General features: G+C 41.4%; 1 protein-coding gene across 4 annotated transcripts in view; it reads right to left on the minus strand.

Annotated features, from left to right (window-relative positions):
• Positions 1–24887, minus strand: part of LOC149224235 (SNF1-related protein kinase regulatory subunit gamma-like PV42b) — a 95846-nt gene that overhangs the window by 13674 nt on the left and 57285 nt on the right. The gene's annotated exons all lie outside the window — the stretch shown is intronic.

Consider the following 24887-nt stretch of genomic DNA (forward strand, 5'->3'; position numbering starts at 1 on the left):
AAGTTTCTAAAATACTAATTAGAGAATTTCCCAACAGAAAAATTGTGTGACTAACTAGCAAAGCTTGAAATAATAAAGGTTGATAAAGAAAGGACTTTACTAAAAACAAATTATTTAGCCTTTGGCTTCCTTTCTTCATGGATAATCATTACCTAACATGTTTGATCACTGACATAATCTATGTATTGAATATCAAAATTGGAAAGGGGTAGGACATGGTTGTTGAATGGTGTTGTCATTGATGTCAACCCTGGAGTTTGACTTTGACTAAACACCTGTCATTGATGTCAAACTATTAATGAACGCTCTTAATATTTCTCTGAATTACATCAAGTTGGAAGCTTCACTTAAAGGATGGCTAGAAACCCTAGCTCCAAGATTTGAATATCCCAGTTGATGGATACAACCTGCACTAGTTGGAAGTTTTTGAAGAAGAAAATTACTGAGTTTTCCCTAGAAATCCTCGCCATTGGATTTCCCCTTGTCGACCCTATTTCGGTGGTATGTGGCACACCCCGAGAGGCCTCCCAGTTTGAGAGATATTCTCACTTGAAGTTGACTAACCCCATTCTTGGGCAAAAACCCCAACACCATGGTCAAAGGTCAAAGGAAAATCAAATGAAGAAATTTAAATGTAATTATAATTAATTATATTAATTATTAAAGTATAAATTGATTAAAAAGAAACATTATTAAAAGTAATGGGTTAACATTATTTTTAAGTATAAACAATTTTTAATTTTAATTAAAGTATAAAATGATTAACATTATTTTTAAATGTTATCAAAAGAATAAAAGATATCAATCCTATTTTAAATTAAATTTATTAAACACAAATGTCTCCCTAACCTATGATATTCGTTGCCCTAAAATCTAGGAATTCGATGCCTCATAAAAACCCTTTGTCTATAAAAGGAGCATCCAATATACCTTCATCAAGTGCGCAAAAATGAATATCAATTCTTGACAAATATCATTCTGAAATTTCTCAGCCCCTGTGGAGAAAACACATTATCTGAGGAAGGGTTTCAGTGCTTTTGTTTTTGTTTGGGTTGGTATTCGTTCTTTTAAAGGAAGGAGCATAACCTTGAGGGTGGCATATCTTCAAAACTTACTATTTGACTACGAGCTATAGCCCTAAACTCTGCATCTGCGGAATAAAGAGAAGGTTCACCTTTGCATTTAGTTACCTCTGCGGCCTCAAAAATTAGAGCCTTGGATCCTCTTTTCTGGCATTTGGTTGGGTTTGCTTATTATTTTGTTTTGGATTGAACTTGGTGGCTCAACCCTCTGTAGGGCATCCAAGTTGGGTTATAATTATAGAGATAATATTTTTTATTGGTTTCTTTGGGGACTACTTGGGCAGAGTTATTGCAGGTGGCCCTTTAGGGTATTAATTTCTAAGCAAGCACCCTCAACCTTGTCCTTAGGGAAAAGCTTAACCATGGACCCTATTAGGTGGTTTCAACCATTAAAGAGGGTTACAAGTCCATGGTACATCCATCAGGTGGTAGGTGGCACGTGATATAGTGATGGAACGAAGTGGGGATCAAAGGAATGCTCTAGGCCACATGTCATGGTACAAGGGTAGCTATGATGAGGGAAGCCCACACTTGGGTATATGAGTGTAGGAGGGAGCAATTCGTAGTACGTGAGTTACCCGACCTTTGTTTTTACACCCTTCTTCATATGCCTTTTACCTTTAATTGATTCTTCATAACTGCTTGGGGCTCCATGGGATGAGAGCATGATGTGTAGGATATAGTAGTAGGTACCTCCTTTTAAGGTAGGGCATTTCATTGCCCACCAGAGGTTGCGACAATCATGGGTTCCTTAATCTGGACGAGGCTCATCTAGGGCCCATAGGAACCAGGGTGATGGCCATAAATAAGGGGTAGAGCTCATGCTTGACTTTTGTTGACGTGCTAAATTTGAATGTCCTGACCATCTTTTGCATTTTGTGGTACATTTCCTGTTAAGAGTGGCCAAGTTATGTTTTTTCTTTTCTTTTTAGCTGCATCAACATCTGGGGCATCGTTCGAGGCCCAACCCAAGATGTGGACAAGGGGAGGGGGAGGCTAACCCTATGTGGACCCAGTGGACACATATAGACCCATATGGGAGAAATGATGAATGGGGCTAAAATGAGCAGAGGGGAGTGATATATATGTTGTCGGGAAGTAGGACCACGCAACCAAAATTTGGATTTCCCATGTAGTGCCAACCCTAAAGCTAGTGGCCAGTAAAGGAGCTCCCATGGGACTAGGATACAAGGCTAACCACCAAATCGGGTAGAGGAGATAAGAATACAGACCTAACCCACTCTTTCGGCCAAATCCCCCCACCAATCCATGCCTAAAAGTGTCCATGATAAGTAAGCAAAATCACTCAACTACACCAATGAAAATTCATACCTTCGGGGTCGGGAGGCCCACCTTCAAACATACGATCATAACAGATGGGCGAGGGACCACATAGTTGGCTCAGGTGGCGGAGATAATGGCACATCGAGCTATCTAGTAGCTGCAAGGGGCTTCTCACTGTCAGCGAGGGGCCATCTAAGAGAAAAAATTCTCCTATGCATACTACCTGTTACTGCTCAAACTAGCAGGGGGTCCTAGAGGGGCACTTGCTAGGTCAAGCGCAACAATGAAGCTAAAGCCCACTGTCACCTCAGCTAAAGCTTCCTACTCTTTACAGACTTTCACTGGTGGGAGGAGACCCGATATATAGAGAATCACTTATAAAGGATAGATCAACTAAGATGGGTGTGAAGTGATCTCGGGGACCCTTTCCTAGGGGAGGCTCAAGAATGGGACTTGCTTGCTTCTTAAGCAAGGTACAAAGCTTTCTAGGATAAGGGGACGAGGATTTAAGGACTAGGTTCAAGGAGTTTGAATTGTAAAGGAGCTTCCAAAACCCTAAAATACTTATTGAACTTGGTTTCCCAAGTGGTTTTTGAAGAATTGAATTTTCAAAGGTATGGGACCACATGGGACCAAGTGGACCCAGGTTAGGTCAAGAGGAAGGAGTCTAGAAACCAATGATAGATTTGACCTAAACAAGGAGGAGAAGGGGATCAAAGAAATGATTTTTACTCAAAGGTGCAAAATGATCCCTATGAGGAACTAGCCTAAGGAAACTTAGGGCAAAAACCAATCTCGAGGCTAGGGCTTGGGATATCTCACAACCCCACCATCGAAATTTTCTCAAATTTGGAGGCCTAGGAGACACACTAGCGCAGTAGACGCTAAGAGACCGAATTTTTCTTATGGGTGGTTTGTCGGGAAACTGATGCCCTAGGGGGTCTAATGTGGCTAGACCTAGAATAAATAAGGAGAGGTGAAGAAAAATGTTTCTTCGAGTGATCACCTTATGGTAGACCAGTGCCCCTAATCCCTTAGGGAGATTGGATTCAAAAAGAATATGAAGATAGACTTCGTTTCTAGGTCAAGGAGGCTCTAAGATCAACTTCACTTTTCATCTAAGGCAAAAGAGAGTGACCTTAAAAGATTTTATACTTCGTTTTGCAAGGTGGAGTGGCCTTTCAAGATAAATTCAACCATAGAATTATCCCTAGGAGAATTCGTTCAACATACATGGCCCATACATAGAGATATGCTATATAGAAACATAGTTCCACAATTTCGCAATAAATGCAGGCAGCAACTAGCCCTAGTATAGCGAAAATCTCATTATCAATGCATGTGACAAAGTAAAAGATTAATAACATTAAATTTGCACTTACATGTAAGAGAATATATCCAACCACCAATAGACTTGCCAATCATGAAGCTCCAAGATAAAAAAAGACAATCCATACATCAAAATTTATCCACGCTCCAAAATGTGGTCCACCAAGAAGGAATAGCGAAAATCTCAAGAGAGATACAAGTCCAAACCAAGTGATGATGAGAAATGAACTCTCATCATTTGTATTTATACACCTCTAAGGAGTTCGATTTAGCTATTTGAGCCTACATTAGCCCCTAAAATAACAATAATGTGCAAATAACTAACTTTTTGTGACAAGCCCACCAAAATAGCTCATAAACAAAATAACAAGTCTCTCAAGAGGTCGAATGATCAATAATACATATCATTGGGCTCTCTAAGAACCCTGATGAAGTCCATAAGTGCCATAATGATGAATATGAGTTTCAAAAATAATGGACAAAGGGTTGGCACCTTGTTCTCCACATAATAACCCTGTGGTTCTCCCAATAGCTGTGAGAGAACACAAATAACCTCATGGGTCTCCAAGTAAATTGAAGATGCCTATAGACCATTTGTAATGGCTCAGATGATGCTGTAAGTCATGTCACATCAGCATACAAGTCCTGGGTCATTTGCCAAGTGCATAATACAACTGTGGGGCTAGCTGGGCAAAGGTGAACCAGGTGCATCTTTCTCGTCCAATAGGTGAATCTCGAGCAATATCTGAACATATCTGGGGATCCATGGAGTGTTGTCTACTGCCGTGAAGGCCCATGGCTCTCAACGCACACCCTATATGTGCCAATGTAGCTCTCTGGAAGGTTAGGACCCCGTATAGGGAGACCAAACCTAAGATGGAGACCACCAGCAATCCTGCATAAGATCCAATGTGTCCCCTAGCCTTCTAGTACAAAAAGTCATCAAGGAAATCGAGTAAAAGAGCTTACAAACCATGGACAATGGGTGGGGACTTCATAATGGCATGCCCTTGTGCTAATGTCTCCACGCTCCAAATGGGGTTAGCCAAGTATCCTATTAGGTGGTTTCTACTTCTAAAAGGAATAGTATGTCCAAGGTACATCCTTCAAAAGGTGGTGGCATGTCATAAAGAGATAAATGGAGTAGGGAATGAAAAGGGGCAGCCTTGGGCCACATTCTGGGGTACAAGAGTAGCTAGAAAAAGGGAACCCCACACTGGGGTATATAATATATAAGAGGGAGAAATCATGGTACATGAGGTGTCATGGCCTTGATTTTTCCATCCTTTTTTATATACCTTTTTCCTTTTATGATTTCTCTTTAATTAACTACTCGGAACTCAAGGAGTAAGAGCATGATGTGTGAGATGTAGCAATGGATACCCCCTTTAAGGTAGGGCAGTTTATTGCCCACTAGGGGTTGGGACAATCATGGGTTTCTCAATGATAAAGGAGGCTCATCTGGGGCCTGTAGGAACTAGGATGATCGCCATGATGATGGAGTAGAGCTCATGTATTGGCTTTTGCCCACGTGCTAAATGTGTTTGTCTCGACCATCTTTTGCATTTTGTGGTACATTTTCTTGTTGAATGTGGCCAATTATGCTTTTACTTTTCTTTTAGCTGCATCAACCTCCAAGGCATCATTCCAGGCCCAATCCAAGGTGTGTGCAAGGGGAAAGGGAAAGCTAACCCTATGTAAACCCAGTGGAAGAATGTGGACCCAGGTGGTAGAAATGATGAATGGGCTTATAATGAGTGGAAGGGGAGTAATATATGTGGATGAGAGAGCAGAACCACGCAACCAAAATCAGGGTTTCCCATGTAATACCATCCCTAAAGCCTAAGGGTCAGTAAAAGAGATTTAACGAGACTAGGGTCCAAGGTTAACATCCAAAAGAGATATAGGGGACAAGAGCACATACCTAGCCATTTCCGCCAAATCCCCCCATTAATCCATGCCCAGAAGTGTCCACGATAACCAAACCACAATACTCAATTACGAAATGACAAGGCATACCTTTAGGTTCGAGAGGCCCACCTTCAAACATACGATCATGGCAGGTGGGTGAGGGACCACATGGTTGGCTCAAGTGGCGGAGAAATGGCACAACGAGCTAGTTGGTGGCTACAAGGGGCTACTGGATGCCGGCTGAGGACCATCTTGGAGAAAAATTTTCTCCTAGGGATATCACCCACAAAATGGGTAACATTTGGCTCCAACTGGGACGTGATCTCTCAAAGAAGTGGATGAAGCTACTCGAACGAGAGGTCACGAGAACGCCAACAATCTCTTGGTTACCATAGACCTGTTACCTACACATAGAATAGATGAAAAACACAGGGCAGCATCCTTTCGTGGTGTCTCATGATCACACTTGCTTGAATTAGACCCATAAAATCGACTCATAGAAGCAAACTTTCAAATGCAGTTTTTAAATCTAAATGAAACTAATCTATCATGAGAAATATCATATGACATTAGTTCTAATGCAAAAATCAACATGCAATGCATCCTACTCTAACATGCATAACATACAATGTCAAGTGCTAGGTATAATCATAGACCCAATGCAACCAACATGTCAATTGATCAATACAAGAATGCATGCTTCCATGATTATTTTTGCAATGGACCTGACAATACAAATGGGAATAATGATATGAGGGGTTGTGAGGGCGGGAGGTGGGAAAACAAGAGACCCATATGCCATAGAAAGGAACCTTGGAAGAAGGAAAAGACACCAGTCGAGAGGATTGAATTTGATCCTCCAGCCAGGAGATGGAAATGTTAATGACCAAGTATATGAATCTTTGATGAAGAACTATCTCAGGCCTATCATCCTTAGGGTAAGGAGTAAATGACTCAAACATATTTAGGATGATACTATTTTGGTCATTGGGAAAACAAGAAGTGGACTCATCATTGTGTTTGGGGAAAAACCATGATTCTTGTTTTTTCATAAGGGAAACTAGCTCTTCATCAAAACTAGGGGAACAAACTTCGTCACAAACATCCATTTTCGGGGTAGGGACATAACAAGGGGAGGAATGCTCAAACATGAAGAAAAACCCTTTATCGGTGGCATGGCTAAAGGAAGCTTCTTCCTCAGTTTCTTTTACATTAGAGTCATCAGAATTACCCACAATTTTGGAAGGCTCTTCTTTGATTGAATCATCTTGGAACATAAAGAAGAGACCCTTCCAATCACTAAGAAGGGTTTCATAAGGGCCAACACTGTTGTTCAGAAGGGGCAGGGTATCTTCTTCTTTCCTAAGCTCATTTTTATAGATTTGAGAAACTATGAGGTCTTCATTTTTATAATCATACTCATTTCCCCAATCAACAACCCAAAAGTCGCTCGTTGATTCTTCATTTATGTGACTATCATGATCCTCCTCAGAATGCTCCCATTCTTCTCTACATATATGGTGTTGGTTAGGATGCCATTCATTCTCTTCTTTAGACATGGAGGACTTTTCTTCCTCCGTCTGTTCTCGAAGAATGTTATCCAAGGTATTTACTTACATGATTTTGATAGAATGCTTTAAGAAGTCATCAGTAGTGCTCTTTTTATATTCACACTTCATGTTACAGAGCCTTCCCGATTGCTCACAATAGTGGGAGAAAATTTCTTGGGAGTTATATGTAGCCATCAACTACCTGCACTATTGCTTCATGTTCCATCATCCATTCATGCAACACCTGAGGGCTCTCAGGATCCAGATCTTCTTTATCAACCTTGGAGGACATGCCTTCCAATTTGTGAGTTTTTTTTTTGCACAATTCTCAAGTCTATTTCCAAACTCTTCCTCTTCCTTAATAGGCGTATGAGATCTCCCTTCTTCTTTATTTACCTTATCAGAGAGCTCCTCAAGACTCAAATGAGTTTGGCTTTCCTTGCTCTCTTGATTAAGATTATTTTGATTGGCCCATTTTTTACAAAGATATCCTTGAATTGATCAAAATCTTCAATACTTCTTGGGGGGAGGTTGACAAACCAGTCCCTAGCCTTACCCTCAAGTGACAATGCGAAAATCATCATGAAGATATCATTGTCATCCTCATTAGGCATCCATAAGGTACATTCTCATATAAAGTCAACCATATATTTTTCGGCATCGACACTATTTCCATCAAACTTGGGCAACCATTCATAATGCTTAGCAATTAATAGGTGCAGAGGAATGGAGGAGGCCCTTAAGTTCAGTGCCTTAAATGAATTTAGGCGTTGAATGACATCTTCAACCACCTTTAGTTTGAGCTTCTCGTGTGCCAAGAAGCGGTCAACCAAAGTGGATAAAGAAGAGATACTTTTAGGTTTGCATGATTTTTCAAGCCAGCCCCCAGGTGCGGTCCCAATAGAGATGAGGAACTGATGAATCCAAACATCTTCATGAACAATGTTGGCCTTTGAAATATATGCCATGAAACTAGCCACATGGTCAACTGCTGAAGATGGGTCATCATCAAACCTAGGTAAGGCTTCCTCATGATTACGATTAATGGCATTTGAGTATTTCGAGATCCCTTTAGTATCCAATGTTGGGTGTCTTGCTGCCCAATCCCACATGGTTTTGAATATTCTATGGGGATCATATATGGTGTCGCTAGGGTGATTGAAATTTCCTTCACAAATTCTTGCTTCACCCTTCAAGCATTGACTTTGAAGCTTAATGAAGAACTAGGACTTTGTTCTTCCAATGGAGTCGCCAATAACGTTATGTCAATATGTCGTATGGGGAACAAAACACACGTTTCGTGTCCCCGACAACGACACCAAAATGTTACCACTCAAACTAGTAGGGCATCCTAGAAGGGCACTTGCTAGGTCAAGAGCAACAATGAAGCTAAAGCCCACTATCACCTCAACTAAAGCTTCCTACTCTTTACGGACTTTCACCAATGGGAAGAGACCCAATATATAGAGAATCACTTATAAAGGATAGATCAACAAAGATGGGCGTGAAGTGATCTCCGGGACCATTGCCTAGGGAGGCTCCAGAATGGGACTTGCTTGCTTCTTAAGCAAGGTACAAAGCCTTTTGGATAAGGAGATGAGGATTTAAGGGCTAGGTTCAAGGAGTGTGAATTGTAAAGGAGCTTCCAAAACCCTTAAATACTTATTGAACTTGGTTTCCCAAATGGTTTTTAAATAATTGACTTTTCAAAGGTATGGGACCACACGGGACCAAGTGGACCCAGGTTAGGTCAAGAGGAAGGAGTCTAGCAACCAATGATAGATTTGACCTAAACAAAGAGGAGAAGGGGATCAAAGAAGTGATTTTTACTCAAAGATGCAAAATGATCCCTATGAGGAACTAGCCTACGGAAACTTAGGGCAAAAACCAATTTCGAAGCTAAGGCTTGGGATATCTCACAACCCCACCATCGAAATTTTCTCGAGGCCTAGGAGACACACCGGCATAGTATAGAGGCCAAGAGATCGAATTTTTCTTATGGGTGGTTTGTTAGGAAAATGATGCCTTAGGAGCCCTAATGTGGCTAAACCTAGAATAAATAAGAAGAGGTGAAGAAAAATGTTTCTTCAAGTGATCACCTTATGGTAGACCAATGCCTACTCCCTTGGGAATATTGGAGTCAAAAAGAATATGAAGATAGATTTCGTTTCTAAGTCAAGGAGGCTCTAAGATCGACTTCACTTGTCATCTAGGGAAAAGGAGAGTGACCTTAAAAGCTTTTATACTAGAATTCACTCAACATACATGGCCCATACATAGAGATATGCTATATAGAAACATAATTGCACAATTTCGCAGTAAATGCATGCAGCGACTAGCCCTAGTATAGCAAAAATCTCATTATCAATGCATGTGACAAAGTAAAAGAATAATAGCATTAAATTTGCACTTACATGTAAAAGAATATATCCAACCACCAATAGACTTGCCAATCATGAAGCTCCAATATAAGAAAAGACAATCAATACATCAAAATTCATCCATGCTCCAAAATTTTGTCCACCAAGAAGGAATAGTGAAAATCTCAAGAGAGATACAAGTCTAAACCAAGTGATGATGAGAAATGAACCCTCATCATTTGTATTTATACACCTCTAAAGAGTTCGATTTAGTTATTTGAGCCTATATTAGCCCCCTTAAAATAACAATAATGTGCAAATAACTAACTTTTGGTGACAAGCCCACCAAACAAGATCATAAACAAAATAACAAGCCTCTCAAGAGGTTGAATGATCAATAATACATATCGTTGGGCCCTCTAAGAAGCCTAATGAAGTCCATAACTACCATAATGATGAATAGGACTTCCAAAAGTAATGGATAAAGGGTTGAACCCTTGTTCTCCACATAATAAATTTGTGGTGCTCCCAATGGGTGTGAGGACACACAAATGACCTCATGGGTCTTCAAGTAAGTCGAAGATGCCTGTAGACCATTTGTAACTGCTCAGATGATGGTGTAAATCATGCCACATCAGCATACAAGTCCTGGGTCATCTGCCAAGTGCATGGTACAACTGTGGGGATGGCTAGGCAAAGGTGAACCAGGTGCATTTTCCTCATCCAATAGGTGAATCCTGAGCAATCTCTAAACATATCTGGGGACCCATGGAGTGTTGTCTATCGCTGTGGAGGCTCATAGCTCTCAATGCACACCCTATATGTGCCAATGTAGCCCTATGGAGGGTTAGGACCTTGTATAGGGAGACCAAACCCAAGATGGAGACCACTTGCAATCCATCATAAGATCTAATGCGTCCCCTAGCCTTCCAGTACAACAATTCATCAAGGAAAACGATTAAAAGAGCTTACAAACCATGGACAATAGGTGGGAACTTCATAATGGCATGCCCTTCCATAAGGGGTTTTGGCACGTGCTAATGTCTCCACGCTCCAATTGGGGTTAGCTAAGTATCCTATTAGGTGGTTTCTACTTCTAAATGGGATAGTATGTCCAAGTTACATCTTTCAAAAGGTGGTGGCATGTGATAAAGAGATGAATGGAGTAGGGAACAAAAAGGGGCAACCCTGGGCCACATGCTGGGGTACAAGAGTAGCTAGAAAAAGGGAAGCCCATACTTGGGTATATAATGTATAGGAGGGAGAAATCGCGGTACATGAGGTGCTCCGACCTTGATTTTTCCACCCTTCTTTATATGCCTTTTTCCTTTTATGATTTTTCTTTAATTAACTACTCGAGGCTCAAGGGGTAAAAGCATTATGTGTGAGATGTAGCAATGGATACCCCCTTTAAGATAGGGCGGTTTATTGCCCACTAGGGTTTGTGACAATCATGTGTTCCTGAATGATAAAGGAGGCTCATCTAGGGCCTGTAGGAACTAAGGTGAAGGCCATGATGATGGGGTAGAGCTCATGTATTGGCTTTTTCCCACGTTCTAAATGTGTTTGTCCCGGATGTCTTTTTCATTTTGTGGTATATTTTCCTGTTGAATGTGGCTAATTATGCTTTTACTTTTCTTTTCAGCTGCATCAACCTTCAGGGCATCATTCCAGGCCTGACCCAAGGTGTGGGCAAGGGAAAGGGGAAGGCTAACCCTATGTGGACCCAGTGGAGGAATGTGGACCCAAGTGGGAGAAATGATGAATGGGGTTATAATGAGTGGAAGGGGAGTAATATATAAGGGTGAGAGAGTGGGACCACACAACCAAAATTGGGGTTTCCCATGTAATACCATCCCTAAAGCCCAAGGGTTAGTAAAGAGATTCCACGAGATTAGGGTCTAAAGTTAACATCCAAAAGAGATCTACAGGATAACAGCATGGACTTAGCCCATTCTTTCCACCGAATCCCCCCATTAATCCATGCCCAGAAGTATCATGATAACAAAACTACAGTACTCAATTACCAAATGACAAGGCATATCTTTAGGTTCGAGAGGCCCACCTTCAAACATATGATCATGGTAGGTGGGTGAGGGACCACATGGCTGGCTCAAGTGGCAAAGAAATGGCACAACCATCTAGATGGTGGCTGCAAGGGGTTGCTAGCTGCTGGTTAATGGCCATCTTGGAGAAAAAAATTCTCCTAGGGATATCACCCACAAAATGGTGGGTAACACTATCCACAGGTGATGGGTAACAATGCAAAAATATCGAAGCTCCAAGACAAAAGATAAGCTTTCCAAACATCGAAATGCATTTAGAAGTCCAATTTATCCATTAAAAGGCTAGCCAAAATTCTCAAGAAGAGATAGTCCAATCTAAAAATGTGACGAGAGAAATGAATAGCCTCTCATTTATTCATACAATCCATAAGGGGGGTTTGAATAGCCTATTAGCCTAATAATGCCCCTTAATAATAAAATAATGTGCAAGAATAAAAAAACTTTGTGACGAGCCCACCAAGGTAGCTCCATAATACAAAGATAAGCCTCTCAAGAGGGTAAAATAGTAGATACAATGAGTCGTTGGGCCATTGAATAGGCCTAGTGGAGTCCAAAGTGTACCAAAGTGAGAAAATAGGCTCCAAACATAGTGATCAAGGGGGTGGCCCCTTGGTATCCAAGCAAATCAAATGTGGTGTCCCCAAGTGCGTGTTGGGGGGTACAATGACAACCTCATGGGTCTCCAAGTGGATCGATAATGCCTGTATGCCATCTATAAGGGCTAGAATGATGACATAAGCCCTCCCTCTGTCTCTTATGGTGAGACACATCCTCATCTGGGCCCTGGAACATCTGCCAAGTGTGTGGTGCAAGTGTGAAGTCAGCTGGGCATAGTGGTCCAAGTGCATCATCCTCATCCAAAAGGTGGAAAACGAGCAATCGATGAATGGTGCTAAGGGATCCATGAAGTGGCAATCTGCTCTCTGTTATAGTGGAGGCCCATGGCTCTCAACACTCACCCTACAAGTGCCAATCTGACCCTCTAGAGGGCTTGGACCCTGTATAGGGAGACCAAACCCCAAATGGAGACCCACCTCCAATCTTGTATAATATCCAATGCGTCCCCTCGCCCTCGCCTTCCAGTATAACAAATCATTAGAGTAATAGAGTAAAAGAGCTTACAAATCATGGAATCAAGTGGACACTTCATAGTGGCATGCCCTTCCATAGTGGGCTTTAGCATGTACAGGTGTCTCCAAGCTCAATAAGGGGGTTAACTAAGGACCCTATTAAGTGATTTATACCTCTAAAGGGGGCAACATGTCCATGTTACATCTTTTTACCCACCACTTTGTGGGTGATATCCCCAGGATAATTTTTTCTCCACGATGAGCCTTAGCTGGCAGCCAACAGCCCCTTGTTGCCTCCTACTAGCTCATTGTGCCATTTCTTTGCCGCCTAAGCTAGCGATGTGGTCCCTCACCCACCTGTATTAATTGTATGTTTGAAGGTGGGCCTCCCAAATCTAAAGGTATGTCTTGTCAATTGATAATTGAGTATTGGGTTTACTTAACATGGATACTTATAGGTATGGATTGATGGTTGGATTTGGCGGAAAGAGCAGGCTTAGTTTGTACTCCTGTCTCCTTGATCTCTTTTGGTTGTTACCCTTGAATGTTAGTCCGTGGGATCTCTTTTATTGACCATTCGGTTCTAGGGTGGTACTACTTGGGAAACCCCGACTTTGGGTGTGTGGTCCCACTCCTCTACCCGCACATATTACTCCCTTTGCACTCACTATACCCCCATTCATCATTTCTCCCACTTGGGTCCACATTCCCATTCTAGGTCCACAAAAGGCTAGCCTCCCTATCCCCTTGCCCCCCACCTTCGATCAGGCCTAGAATGATGCCCCAGAGGTTGAAGCAATCAAAAGAAAAAGAAAAAGCATAATTGAACACATTTAATGGCCACATTTAACAGGAAATTGTACCACAAAATGCAAAAGATGGTCGGACAAAAATAATTAGCACGTGGGCAAAAGCCAATACATGAGCTCTGCCCCAATCCATGGCCATCACCCTGGTTCCATAGGAACCTAGATGAGCCTCCTTTATCATTCAGGAACCTTTGATTGTCCTAACCCCTAGATGGCAATGAACCGCCCTACCTAAAAAGGGTAATCACTGTTATACCTTACACATCATGCTCTTGTCCTTTGAGCCTCGAGCAGTTAATTAAAGAAAATTCATAAAAGGCAAAAGGCATATAAAGGAGAGTGAAAAATCAAGGTCAAGGTACCTCATGTACCACGACTGCTCCTTCCTATTCATTAAATACCCAGGTATGGGTTTCCCCTTATCTAGCTACCCCTATGCACCACTATGTGGCCTAGGACTGCCCCTCTCATTCCCTATTCCATCTCACTTATTTTTCACTTGCTACCCCCATTAGAGTGATGTACCTCGAACATACTATCCCCTCTAAGGGTTGAAACCACCTACTAAGGTACTTGGCTAACCCCCTTTGGAGCTTGGAGACACTAACACATGCCAAAGCCCACTATGGAAGGGCATGCCATTAGGAAGTGCCTACTTTGCTATTCATGATTTGTAAGTTCTTTTACCAGATTATTTTATTGACTGGTTGTACTGGAAGCTTAGGGGACACATTGGATCTTACGCAGGATTGTAGGTGGTTTCCATTTGGGTTTGGTCTCCCTATATGCGATCCTAACCCCAGAGGTCTACATTGGCACATGTAGGGTGTGCATAAAGAGCTATTGGCCTCCACAGCAGTAGACAATACTCCACATATCTTCATGGATGCTCAGAAATTACTAGCGATCCACTTTTGGGATGATGATGATATGCTTGGGATATTATGCCTAGCAGGCCCCCACAGGAGCCCCACACTCTTGACAGGTGTCCCAAGACTTGTATGATGTCATGGCAGCATTCATTCCACCACTTGGACCCTTACAGAGGATCTTTGATTGATATGGAGACCGATAGGGTCATCTATGTGCCCTCATACCCACTGGGATCACCATAGGTATACTACTTGGAGAACAAGGGGCCACCCCCCTTGTCCATCATATTCCGAGGAATTTATTCCTCAATATGGCTCTTCAGGATATTATTGAGCCTTTGGAGGGCCCTACAACATGCACATATTATTATTTGGCTCCTGGTGAAGCTTAATTTTACACTTATGAGCTAGTTTAGTAGGCTTGTCACCAATAGGGGTTTTATTTGCACATTATTTTATCATTAGGGGCTAATGTAGGCCCATAGGCTAATTCGAAATCCTTAGGAGGCTATATATTGGTGTTAGATACACATTTGTATCATCACTTAACTTGGGATCGCTCTAATCATAGAGAACTTCGCATTTTTTTCCTTGGAGGATATTTTTTGGAGATGTATGAATTTTGACATATGGTATTGGGCTATTTATCTTGTCTGGGAGCTCTGTCTTGTAAACAAAATGTTGGTTGGATATACTCTATAATGTAATAAGTAAATTTTGATGTTATTATTTTTGTTACCGTGTACTGCTAAAATTAGGGCTAGTTGTCAAATGATTGAAATGTGGAATTGAGCATGTTTTAGCTAATTTAATGTATGGGCCAGTGTTATATGAATGAAATGTCCTAGAGATTATTTGTCTTGATAATCTTGCATCGTTTGCTTTAAATTATAAATGATTGAAGGTCACTTTACTTTTCTTTCTCTCAACATTGGATGAAGCTGACTTTCTGGGCCTCCTTAATCAAGAAACCAAGTTCTTACTCATCATCATCCTTGACTCCATATCCCCAAGTGAATTACGCACTAATCCTGAAAAAGAATGGTCATCCCCTTCACCTTTTTACCCTTTTACCCTTTTTCCCTAGGTCTAGCCCCATTAGGTCACCTAGGGCATCAATTTCCCGGGAATTGACCCAAGTAAAAATATCGGTCCCCTACAAGATACTGCGCTGGTGGGTCCCCTCCCTCTCCTCCAAATGCGAGGCAATTCTAATGATGGAATCTCTGGGAATCCCAAGCCCTAGCTCTAGGATCGAATTTTGCCTAGGCATCCCCAAGGCTAGACCTCAATAGGATCAATTCAACCTTTTGAAGTAAATATTCTGGTTTGGTCCTTTCCCCTCACCTTGTCCAAGATAGGAACAAAATTGATGCTGCATTCCATCCCGAACCTGGGCTAGGTCCACTTGGCCTCATGTGGTCCCACTTCTCAATAAAGATTGTTTGTCAAGGACCATTTGGGAATCCAAGTTTCCCAAGGATTATAAGGATTGAAAACCATGTTTATAAGCCTATCCTTTCTCCCTCAACCCTCCAATCCTCATCCCTTACCCCTAGTGGACCAAGTCCCTTGCTTAAAGAGAAAGCAAGTTCACTTGGGAAAGGGTTTTCAAGGTCACTTCTCACCTATCCATTGACATATATTTTACAAGTGATCCATACACTACCGGGACTCCTCCCATTGGTGAAAGTCTGTAAAGTGCAGGGAGACTTAGCTTTGGTGACAGTGGGCTAAGCCTCCACCGTTCCCCTTAACCTAGCAGTTGCCCTCTTAGGAACCCCTTTAGGTCCCCTGCTAGTTTGAGCGGTAACATTTCTGGCGCCATTGCCGGGGACACGAAACATGTGTTTTGTTCCCCATACGACATATTGACATATCATTATTGGCGACTCCATTGGAAGAACGAAGCCCTAGTTCTTCATTGAACTTTAAGGTCGATGCTTGTAGGGTGAAGCAAGCATTTTTCTAGGCATCTTTAATTTCACCTTGGCGACTCCTACATATGTTTCATGTATACCTCAAATAGGTTGTCATTCTTTCGTAAATTTCCCGCTTTGGACATTGCTAGCATCCCTGGACATCCTAATCATGTCGCGGGAAGGATGCTACGTGGGATGCCCATGTTTGATGGTGATCCACTCTCCGCAATTGACCACGTAGAAATATTTAATGCACATGCTTCAAGAGAGAAGGTTGTCCACCAAGATGTCCTTATGTTATTGTTCATGGTATCTCTCGATGTTCATAACTCATGGCTGCATAATCATGAACCTTAGAAGCATCTCATTTATTGAAGAGTTTGTTGATGACTTTCTTAGGCATTTTCAAGTACACCCTAAATTAAGCATCCAAGCAGAAGCCTTCATCGAGCATCATCAAGACATTAAGAATCTAGGTAATGAGCAAGAAGACGAGTCCTCCTTGGGTCCACAGGATGAAAATAATGATTTTGAGGACACATGTACCGAGAAGGATGAATTTATGGAAAGTGAAATTGAGACCAACCATACTTTTCTCACGGATATTACTCCTGACGAATCCTCTTTTGAAAACCTTGAAAGAGATGACCCCATTAACTCCTTGAAAGATGACATTGAGGATTATTTTCACGTTGAAAAGGAGAAATGGGAAATTGTTGGCCCTCAATTTGATTGTGCTCCCATTTACGATACCGGCAGGGAGGATGAGTATGAGATTGGTCTTCCTTTCCCCTCAAGCACTATTTATGATAACATGCCCATTGATACCCTTGGGAAGTAGAATCTTTATTTTCCTTTGCATAAAGAGGGGTAGTTGGAACTTGGAAGTAATCAATTTTCCTTTTAGGAGAAACCCAATCTTTGATACCAAGGATATTGATAAGGCTCCCACTTCTCTTGAGTATGATTCTATGTTCAAATCACTTTAGCCTTTAGATTATGATTTTGGGAAAGCGCAACCTGTTGAATACAATACTACTTTCTCCCTTTTTCCTATTGGTCATCATCTTGACTCCTCATCAAGTGATTCCTTCACCCCTGGTGATATGATCTCAAGTAAATGTGAGCCTTTTCCTCCTCCTCAATATAGTGCCAAGGAAAATCCCTTCACTGATTATACCTTTCCTCTTTGGACACGCCCTCAGGGTTTTGATCACTCATTAGTGTCCCCTCTCTAGTGTAATCACCATGTGCAACCTACTCCTCCATCTCGTCGGCCTCCCTTTCCTACCCATCATAACCCAATGAAGGCCATAAGCCTCTCAGTTCTTGTGTATACAGTTGGGTTGAAGGTCCATACGAGCTGTAGTTGGATGAAGGAATCCATTACCAAATAAATTGAAGTCATTGTAGGGTTAGAAGAGCCCTAACTTTCCTAGCATATATGCTCACGTTCAAAAACGAAAACTTCTGTTCTCGTTACCCTAGAACAATCATTACATTGGCATCACAAATCTCAGATCAAGAACCTATTTAGGTGTGTGATGGGTCTACATAAAGTGCGCAGGTAGCATGGGGCTAGAAGAGCCTATCCGAGTCCAATATTGTTGACTGACATGCATTTTGCTCAGACCAGATATATTGTTCAGAACTGCAAGAGGATACATTATGTTTGGGTACATGTTTGGAGGTATTGTCATCTGATGTTGAAGGCATTTATGATTCAATGTTTGGGTCATGTAATTTCTCAATAAAGATTCTTTAAGAAAGAGTTCAAAGGGTTTTTCCTCTCATGATTGGAGAGGTTTTTGCCCTGGCTTGTTGCCAATATGTTGTACTTGTGTATTCTAATCTTCTTGTTTTGGTAATTGTTTGAAGATAATAATTCATATAAACAATAAGAAGCAAAAATAATAAGAGAAATCAAATATTTATAATGCCCTTCAATTTCTCAACATGGTATCATAGGGTGGTTCAACAAAGGGCGTGAAGAAGATCAACTCTCTCATGCAACAGTTGGCAAGCATTGGGTTATGGTTGACAATCCTCATCAATCAAAAGATCAAGCAAGTTCTCGCATTCCTCTGAAAATTTTGCATGAAGAAGTAGATCTGCATTAGGGTTTGACTGCACCTTAGTTGGGTATTAGGTGCAGTCAGGACCTTGAATGCATGGAGCAGGAATGACTTCGGACGAGGATGCAACATTGATTTGAGTTCTGGGCTAGATACATTCTCGGCACAAACATAATTCGTGTGATGACAATCTCGGCATTACAGTGAAATAGATCTCGGATGGATTGATCTCTCATAACAAAGAGCAATCTTGATATATATATATATATATATATATATATATATATATATATATCTCGGTGGTATCCCTGTAGCAGCCTCGACATAATGAGCAGCAGTAGCTAGATCTGCACTCTCGGCATACTGTCTCGGCATTACCATAAAATGAATCTCGGTGATTCTCGACATATCCATGATCTAAAGGTGCAGATCTCGAATGGATGGAGCAAAGATCTCATTCTCGGCATACCTAGTAAATCTCGGATGGATGAAGCAGAGAGGACTGCGAATGAGGACACAGTATTGGCATGAAGTCTGGGCTAATAGTCTCGGCATATTTATAAGTGTATCTGTGCTCTTACTACCTCGCATACCCTCAGCAGATCCCAGTGCAATGTTATACTTGGTTACAGTATCAGTGAAAACAAAGACAGGTTCCTAATCACAGTAGTCTCGGTGCACAGTATCCATTACTGTCTCGACATCAATAAAAGGGTAAGGATCTAGAACATTATCACTGTCTCGATGGATGTATTTATATGATGATAAAAGACTCACTGTCTCGGCATAAGGAGGATCACAGTGATCTCTCAGTTATGCTTACAGTCTCGACATATTCTCTTGGCATACGATCTTAAGGTACAGTGATGATCCTAGTGCTTATGGAAACATGATGAATCAGTCATCATGATGATTGTCACAGTGAAAATCTCAACAGACCTCGTTGACATAATGAAGAAGCAGCAGTAAAGATCTCGGTGCAATAAAGGTACAACAATGATGATTTGGGTGAAGGAGCAACAAGGATGATTGCAGTCATGGTGCAGCAGTGACCTAATTGAAATGCTAGAAGACGTACTCTCTAAAATGCAGTAAGGAAGGTCATCTTCATGAGATCTCAATTGGGAGATATGAGAAGAAGACAATCATCTATTTTCTTAATAAGCAAGATGTCAAGTGTCCTTGGAACAAGGAAACTTCCTCATCTAACAACTTATGGTACCTATGCAAAATGGGAAAAGGATAAGTTGTGGACAAAAGTGTTGAAGGTTAAAATACTAAAGCATGAGAAGGGAAGTTTGGTCCTCAAACCAGACAGTTTTCAGTGCTATGGGAAGATTATGGAAAGGAGCTCATATCGTCGAAAGGATGGAGGAAGCTGAAGAAAAGGGTCAAGGAAAGAGGAAGTAACAGACCTCTACTATGAGTGAGATGGTGTCCCTCACAAAAGGGTCCTATTACAAGCTCCAAATCTCTTGTAGATATGTTCATGATGATAAGATGCATCGTGGCATCATGGAAACAAGAGCTTGTAATCATCCATGTCAGTCGAGCATGAAGGACATAGATCTTGGGAATCTCATTGGATATTAAAGGAAAGGACAAGAAGTCAAAGGAAACATTTGCCAGATGGGGATATACTAGATCCTAAAGAGTCTCTGATAGAAACTTCAACAGAGGATCCCATACTCTGGGAAGGCAGCAAATGTCTCATCAGGAAATCCAACTTTTGGAATTCATGAGATGATGACTTGAGAAATGAAGCAGATCTAGGGATTGAAGATCTTTTCAATCAAGGACGCTGTTGGAAGAAGCCTAGATAACCTAGAGGCATGTATGCTTGTATTTGTATTTAATGATATATGGTTGCAGGTGACATGGATCAAGCATGTCAAAAGGAAAAGGATCTCCTCCTCTGAAAGGATGCAAAAAGGCATAAGTCACACTAGATGAAATCAACATAATATGTCCTCATATGAACTATGAGGTAGTTGACTACACTTGAAGAACTCTGAGAGCTCCTGGGAATGTAAGATGTGAAGATGGAAGAGATCGTGAAGTATGCAACCTTGATGAAGGCAATCAACATCCAGAAGATCAAGAAGACTTGACCAGGAAATCTCTTGGAAAGATGTGAAGAATCTGATAGAAATTTGAAAAGATGAAGACCCTTGACAACAAATATTGTTGGGAGATGTGTCAACACGTATGAAGGATGTTGATGCCTACAAGAAGATGTCATTGATAGAAGGCCATCACCAAAAGGTAACATGTGATTTGTTTTTGGTGTCTGACCTCTTGGAAAATTCTGGGTATGTGTGCAGGGCCAAGGTAAGGAGAGTTGTGAAGGATGTCACAACTATGTACCTTGTAAATCAGCGTTGAAGAAAAGGTGAAGACAAATGATCTTATGAAAGAAGCCCCAGATGTAAATCCAAGGAGGATACTTTCCGGAAAAGAAGGAATGACATGATGGAGGAAAGTGATGGATGGCTGAACCCTACATGTGAAGAAATTGATGACATCGAAGTCTTGGATCGTCAGTCAACTAGAAGACCCTATAAAGCACTGATGATAGAGTTCCTCGGTAAGAGGGAGCTTTGGGAGGTTCCTATGAGTAAAGGAACTCGAGCAAGTTTCTGAGTGAAGAGAAACTTGGAACTCATCCCTGGTTAAGAGGGAGAGTTAGACACGACATTCTTGTCTTCAATTTGGAAGAAAGAATGGAGGATTGTGTAATCATCTGGCATCCAACACTCGTTGAGGATGTGGTAGGGCATCCAAGACAAGAGTGGGCAAGAGGACCGATATTCTCAAGGGTTGGGAACCCAAGATAAGAATAGTCCTAGTAGGGATACTCGAAGAACACCTGAGTGAGTATGACCCTAAGAGAGACAGTGATGATGAGTGTTTATCAGCCATTGGTCTCGCCAACATTGTGTGCTCTGATCTAAGAGAGAAATGGAGTTGTTAAACAAGGCCTTCCTATATGGAAACAATGTTGGTTGAAATGATGTAAGAACAGATGGATAACTAATCCGACTCTTTGCTTATGAGAACTCTTGTATTGAGAATGTCCATGTACCATGTATGTATGAATACCTCCCTAGTTAAGAGGGAGTGTTGAAAATAGTGTAACTAGGTTCGGTCTTCATCATGTCAAATATTGTAACGATGTATTTTTTGTATCAAGAAATTTTTTTATTGTTGCTTGAGACATGGGTTTCATGCTCAAGAAATTTTGGCTCCAATTGAGAGCCTTAGATGAGTTATGTAAAATGAAGACAATCATGTATTAATACTCGTGTAAATGTAATTGATGTAAGTCAAGAATCCTTCTAGATCATCAATGAAATACTCCAACATGTACCCACGGATTTGATGCAAAGGAACCACTTGAATAAATCTGGAAACCTCTTATTATCATATCGGCTAAATGAAGGATCACGTCGGCTAAAAGGATCACGTCAGCTTAATGATAAGGAAGCAAGCCTATATATAGGCTGCATTGATACCTCTTCAAGATACAACGAACTTCATTTTCTCATTCGTGAATACAAGCGAAGTGAAAGGGTTGATGATAAGGATAGTTGCAGTCGTTGAGGAGGTTTATTCCCTCATCCGCAAGCTTGTTCTCTATTGCAGCATTCTGATTCGGGTTAGGGTATCTCAGTTCTTGTGTATACATTTGGGTTGAAGGTCTATACGAGCTACAGTTGGACGAAGGAATCCATTACCGAATAAATTGAAGTCATCATAGGGCTAGAAGAGCCCCAACTCTCCTAGCATATATGCTCACGTTCTGAAACGAAAAATTATGTTCTTGTTACCCTAGAATAGTGATTACGTTGGTATCACAAATCTTAGATCAAGAGCCGATTTAGGTGTGTGATGGGTCTACATAAAGTGTGAAGGTAGCATGGGGCTAGAAGAGCCTATCCGAGTCCAATATTGTTGATTGAATTGCATTTTTCTCAGACCAAATATACTCTTTAGAATTGCAGGAGGATACATTATGTTTGGGTACATGTTTGGAGGTATTGTCATTTGATGTTGAAGGCATTTCTTAGTCAATGTTTGGGTCATGTAATTTCTCAATAAAGATTCTATATGAAAGAGTTCAAAGGGTTTTTCCTCTCATGATTGGAGAGGTTTTTGCCCTGGCTTGTCGCCAATATGTTGTGTACTTGTGTATTCTGATCTTCTTGTTTTGATAATCGTTTGAAGGTAATAATTCATATAAACAATAAGAAGTAGAAATAATATCTCAAGCAGTTGTCATAGTTAAGAGAAATCAAATATTTATATTGCCTTCAATTTCTCAACACCCACTCCTCTACCCTCACATATTACTCCCTTTCCACTCACTATACCCCCATTCATCATTTCTCCCACCTGGGTCCACATAGGGCTAGCCTTCCTATCCCCTTGCCCCCCATCTTGGTTCAGGCCTAGAATGATGCCCTGGAGGTTGAAGCAATTAAAAGAAAAAGAAAAAGCATAATTGGCCACATTTAACAGGAAATTGTACCACAAAATGCAAAAGATGGTCGGGGCAAAAATAATTAGCATGTGGTCAAAAGCCAATACATGAGCTCTACCCCAATCCATGGCCATCACCCTGGTTCTGTAGGCCCTAGATTCCCTCCTTAATCATTCAGGAGCCCATGATTGTCCCAACCCCTGGAGGGCAATGAACCGCCCTACCTAAACGGGGTAATCACTATTATACCTTACACATTATGCTCTTGTCCTTTGAGCCCCGAGCACTTAATTAAAGAATAAAAGGCAAAAGGCATATAAATAAGGGTGAAAAATCAAGGGCGGGGCACCTCATGTACCACGACTACTCCCTCCTATACATTACATACCCAAGTATGGGCTTCCCCTTATCTAGCTACCCCTATGCCCCACTATGTGGCCCAAAACTGCCCCTCTCATTCCCTATTTCATCTCACTTATTTGTCACTTGCTACCCCCATTAGAGTGATGTACCATGGACATACTATCCCCTGTAAGGATTGAAACCACCTACTAAGGTACTTGGCTAATCCCCTTTGGAGCTTGGAGACACTACCACATGCCAAAGCCCACTATGGAAGGGCATGCCATTATGAAGTACCCACTTTGATATCCATGATTTGTAAGCTCTTTTACCCGATTATTTTAATGACTGGTTGTACTGGAAGTCTAGGGGGCACATTGGATCTTATGTAGGATTGTAGGTGGTTTCCATTTGGGTTTGATCTCCCTATATGGTATCCTAACCCCAGAGGTCTACATTGGCACATGTAGGGTGTGCATAGAGAGCTATTGGCCTCCACAGCAGTAGACAACACTCCACGGATCTTCATGGATGCTTAGAGATTACTAGCGATCCACTTTTGGGATGATGATGATATGCTTGGTACATTATGCCCAACAGGCCCCCACAGGAGCCCCACACTCTTGACAAGTGTCCCAGGACTTGTACGATGTCATGGCAGCATTCATTCCACCACTTGGACCCTTGTAGAGGATCTCTGATTCATATGGAGACCCATGGGGTCATCTATGTGCCCTCATACCCACTGGGAGCACCACAAGTCTACTACTTGGAGAACAAGGGGCCACCCCCTTGTCCATCATATTCTGAGGAATTTATTCCTCAATATGGCACTTCAGGATATTATTGAGCCTTTGGAGGGCCCTACGACATGCACATATTATTATTTGGCCCCTTGTGAGGCTTATTTTTACACTTATGAGCTAGTTTGGTGGGCTTGTCACCAATAGGGGTTTTATTTGCACATTATTTTATCATTAGGGGCTAATGTAGGCCCATAGGCTAATTCAAATTCCTTAGGAGGCTATATATTGATGTTAGATACACTCATTTGTATCATCACTTGACTTGGGATCTCTCTAATCATAGAGAACTTCGCATTTTTTTCCTTGGAGGATATTTTTTGGAGATGGATGAATTTTGACGTATGGATTTGGGCCATTTAGCTTGTCTTGGAGCTTTGTCTTGTAAACAAAATGCTGGTTGGATATACTTTATAACGTTGTAAGTAAATTTTGATGTTATTATTCTTGTTGTTGCATACTGCTAAAATTAGGGCTAGTTGTCGCGTGATTGAAATGTGGAATTGAGAATGTTTTAGCTAATTTAATGTATGGGCCAATGTTATATGAATGAAATGTACTAGAGATTATGTCTCGATAATCACTTTTCTTTTATTTCTCTCAACATTAGATGAGGCTGACTTTCTGGGCCTCCTTGATCAAGAAACCAAGTTCTTACTCATCATCATCCTTGACTCCATATCCCAAAGTGAATTAGGCACTGATCCCTAAAAAAGGGTGGTCATCCCTTCACCCTTTTACCCTTTTCCCCTTTTCCCTAGGTCTAGCCCCTTTAGGTCACCTACAGCATCAATTTCCCGGGAATTGACCCAAGGAAAAATGTTGATCTCCTACAGGCTACTGCACGGGAATTCTAACAGTGGAATCTTCGGGAAACCCAAGCCCTAGCTCTAGGATCAAATTTTGCCTAGGCATCCCCAAGGCTAGAC

This window comes from Pinus tabuliformis, chromosome Q (genome assembly GCF_031772625.1).
Source record: "Pinus tabuliformis cultivar Carrire ecotype Pingquan chromosome Q, CPIR1, whole genome shotgun sequence".
Lineage (NCBI taxonomy): Eukaryota > Viridiplantae > Streptophyta > Pinopsida > Pinales > Pinaceae > Pinus > Pinus tabuliformis.